We start from the raw sequence: 5,000 nt of genomic DNA on the forward strand, positions 1-5,000 counted from the left end.
CTCAATTTCCCCTCATCCTCACCCTCAATTCCCCCTTCACTCTCATTCCACTCACCCTCACACCTCATCTCACCCTCACTCTCACTATCTCACCCTCCCTCCCTCACTCCTTTCACCCTACACTCCTCACTTCACCCTCATTCACCACACACCCTCACCTCCCTCACCTCTCCACTCACTCTCACCCTCACCTTCACCCTCATCCTCACTCACCCTAACCCACGCCTTACCCTCTCTCTTCACCTTCGTCGTCCTCACCTACTTCACCTCACCTCACCACCATCTCACCCTCGCCCTCACCCTCAACCTTCACCCCTCACTCAACAACCCCTCCCTCACCCATCCCACCCTCCCTACCCCACCCTCACCCTCACCCCCACCCTTTACCCTGACCTCACCCTCCACTCTCCCCCACCCTACACCCTCCACCTTCAACCCTCACCCTCACCCTCCCCCTCCATCCTTCAAACACACACCTTCCCCTCGCCCCTCACCCTCACTCTCCCATCCACACCTCCACTAACCCTCACCTCACCATTTCCCCCCTACCTAATCGCACCCTCACCCTCCCTCACTCTCATCCTCACCCTCACTCCTAACCCTCACCTTCACCCTTCTCACCTTCAACCTCACTCTCTCCACATCACCCCTCACCTCCCTTCCCTCCCTCACCTCTCTTCTTCCCCTTCACCCTCATTCACCCTCACACCTCACTCCCCCTTACCTCACTTCACCTCACCTCCCCTCTCACTCTACCTTTCACCCTCACTCTCAACCCCCTCCCCCCTCACCCTCCCTTTAAACCCCCCACTTCCCTCTCCCTCACTCATCATCACCCTCACCTTCAAACCCTCATCTCGTCTCACCTCACCACTCTTACCCTCACTCTCACCCTCACCCTCCCCTACACCCCACATTCTCACCCTCACACTCACCTTTCACTCCCCCCTCACTCTTCACCCCCTCCCTCCGCCTCACCTCCCCTTCCCCACTATCACCTCACCATCACCCAGATCACTATCACACACCACCTCACCCTCACTCTTCACCTACTCCCACCTCACCTCACTCTCACCCTCCCCTCACGTTCTCCCTCATCTCCCCCACCCTCCTCGGCCCCCTCACCCTCACGCTCACCCTACCCTCACCGGCTCCTTTCTCACCTTCTCGACCCTCACCCTCACCCTCACCTCACGCACCCCTCAACCTCCCTCACCTTCCCCTCACCCTCACCCTCACCCTCACCCTCACCCTCGCCCTCAACCCTCACTCTCACCTACCCTCACCTCCTCACCCTCACGCTCACCCTCTCACCCTCACCACACTACTCTACCACCCTCACTCACTCCTCACGCTCACCTCTCACCTCACCCTCTCCTCCTTCAACCTCACTCCTCACGCCCAACCCTCACCTCACCCTCGGCCCTCACCCTCACCTCTCACCCTCACCCTCACCCACACCCTTAACTCACACCCCTCACCCTCACACCTCGCCCTCATCTCACACTCTCAACCCTCACCCACCCCCACAACTACCTCACCCTCCCTCTCACTCTCACACCTCACTCTCATATCCCCTCACCCTCACCTCTCAGCCCTCCTCACCCTCACTCTCACCCCTCACCCTCAAACCTCACCCTCACTCACCTCCTCACTCTCACCTCTCGCAGCCTCACCTCACCTCTCACACCACTCACCTCACCCTCCACCTCACTCAATCACCTTCACGCTCACCCTCACCCTCACTCTCACACCTTCAACCTACCTCTCACCCTCACCCTCACCCTCCCTCCCTCCCTCCTCACCCTCACCCTCACCCACCCTTTCACCCTCACTCTCACCCTCACCCTCACCCTCACTCTCACCCTCACTCTCACCTTCACCCTCACTCTCACCCTCACCCTCACCCTCGCTCTCACCCTCACTCTCACCCTCACCCTCACCCTCACCCTCACTCTCACCCTCACCCTCACCCACCACCCAGGCAATATAACAAAAAATTATTTTTTATGGTGAACTTGTGGTACTAATGAGCCTTATGGTTTATGCACGCTAACTGCGAGACTGTATCCCACGATGGCTAATTACAGTTATTAATGATGTTGGTAATATTAATGTCAGCAATATTAATTAATATTATTATTGATGTTAGCCATATTAATTAATGTTGATGATAACGATAGTTGACACAAATTCAGTGATGATATCAACAACGATTGATGATGATGATGATAAGTCTAGCGATGGTAAAGGTCTTGTTGATATTAATGATAGTATGATAATGGTAATGATGATGATAGTATAAATGTCAATGATTATGATAGAAATATGACTGCTATTATTCATACTTATTATTGTAAAATCATGGTAATAGTAATATTCATGACAGTAATGTTAAACTCATAGAAATTGAAGTAAAATTAATTGCAAGGACGAAAACAATAGGGGTGATGATGGTGACAATGATAAAAATAATAATGAATGTAAAAGTTATCTGATGATAATTTATATAATTTATATAATTTTCTACATATGATAGTGAAAATCATAGACATTGATATGTATGTATAATTAATTATATTTAGATATATATATATATATTAGAGATTCTATATATATATATATATTAAATATTTAGATATTTATATAGATTATATTTATATATATAGATAGAGTTAGAGGTGTGTGTGTGTGGGGTGTGTGTGTGTGTGTGTGTGTGGATTAGATATATATTTATTAGATACACACACACACACACACACACACTCACACACACCATTTATAATATGACTATTGATAGTTATATATATTTATAGATATCTTTATATATTATATATTTTAATATATATATATACATATATATATATTATTTATAGATATATATTTATAGATTTTATATATATAGATATATATTTGGGTGTGTGTGTGTTGTGTGTGTGTGTGTGAGTGTGTGTGTAGTGGATATATAGTATATATATAGAGATATTATATATATATCATATATATATAAATATATTATATTTAGATATATATATATTTTTATTAAACATATATATATATATTTATTCATTTATTTTATGTATGCTATGTATATGTATATATGAATATATATATGTATATATATATATAGATCATATATATTATATATATATATATATATATATATTTAAATTTTGTTATAGTATATATATATATTTTTATATATAATATATATATAATATATAAATATATATATATTTATTTTAAAATATATATATATGAATAGAGAAATTATAGACAAATACAATATATAGGAGATAGAAAACGACAGAAAGACATAATAATCATAATGATAATGATAATAAGAAAAGAGAAGTACACAGAAAGCAAAGAGAAATAAAAAACATTTGTAAGGAAAAAAAGGAGAGATAAAGATAAAAAGAGACAAACCAAAAAATTATTAAGGAAAAAAAAAGAATAAGGTAGAGGGAGAAATAAATGGGAAAAAAAAACTTGAGACTGAAAAGGGAAAACCCAATGTAAAAATAGTAACAAAAAATGAAACAGAAAAAAAACCCAATAAGAAGTCCCGAAAAAAGGAAAAAGCAAACGAGTGATAACGAATATAGGAGAAGATAATTTTGGAGGCAATTTAAAAAATGTGATGAAAATACCTTGGAAAACCTTCCCTTTTTCTGCGATTATGTTCGTTGCGATTTGTTTTTTCCTTCAAACTTCCTGAAGGAGAGCAGTGGAGATCTCGCTATGGGCGGGGTATGACGGACGCCCCCGGGGACCACCAATGCCGCCCACAAAAACCGCCACCCAACCTCCATCTCATGCTACTCTTTCTTTGAGGGACCCAAGGCTGACCGAACTGATTTCCCGGCGTCTTCGGAATGGCCGCTTATTTATGAGGGGGACAGAGGACCCACAAAATAGAGTGCTCGTCTCTCATTGTTTAATACACAAAAAACATAAAGAACAGAAAGATGGTCATAATAAAAAAAAAAAAAAACATGAGTAGAGGCCCCGGACAAAATGACAAAAAAACAAAAAAAAAAAAAAGGAAAACAGAAGCACACTAAAAGAACCTTTTTTTTTTAGGGTTTGTTCTACGCGTCAGAAGAGAGGGAAATAATTTTTCATAAAAGCTGATTAAACAATTTTCCCGAAATGTCATGTTCTAGGGTTCTGGGCGTGATAGGCTGTTCATGTGCAAGCCAGATTTGAGGGAACGCATGCTGTTTGTTTTCTTTATTGGGTCTTTTTTATTTCTTTTTTTTTTTTCTTTTTTCTTTTCTTTTTTTAATGCAACCCCCCGCTAAGAGAGTAGCTGCATTTTAATAGCATCTACACGGGGAATTTAGCCCTAGCTGAAGTATATTCCTCAAAGAATCAGACTTATTCCATTTATTTGTGTCTTTCTTCCGTTCTCTTTGTTCTGGCTCAGTTTTACAAACAGCGGAATCAGAAAAAAATCCCTTGGGGCCTTTATCATCATTTTTATTAATTTCATGCCAACATTTTCGTTCTCTTCATTGGATCACTTTTTTTTCCCTTGGCATTCTGTATGATTTCTCGCGAAAAAGAGGTAGAATAATGGTAAAGGAACCATACCACGTGTAGGTGTCTGGTGGAGGACAATACCAGCTGTTCGGGGCAGAAATATGTTCCAGCCTAGACATGCTCAACCCTCACCTTCACCCTCACCCTCACCCTCACCCTCACCCTCACTCTCACCCTCACCCTCACCCTCACCCTCACCCTCACTCTCACCCTCACTCTCACCCTCACTCTTACCTACTCTACCCCCATCCCCACCCCACTCTTTACCCTCGCCTCGCCCCACCCCCCCCCTCACCCTCACCCTTCCCCACCCCCACTTCACCCCAAACCCTCAATTAAAACCCCCCCTTCACCTCACCTCCCTCACCTTCACCTTCACCCTCACTCTCACCTTCACCCTCACTCACCCTTTACTCTCACCCTCCTCTCACCCCCACTCTCACCTCACCCTC

This window comes from Penaeus japonicus, unplaced genomic scaffold (genome assembly GCF_977035675.1).
Source record: "Penaeus japonicus unplaced genomic scaffold, GWHDUDI00000001_assembly GWHDUDI00000019, whole genome shotgun sequence".
Lineage (NCBI taxonomy): Eukaryota > Metazoa > Arthropoda > Malacostraca > Decapoda > Penaeidae > Penaeus > Penaeus japonicus.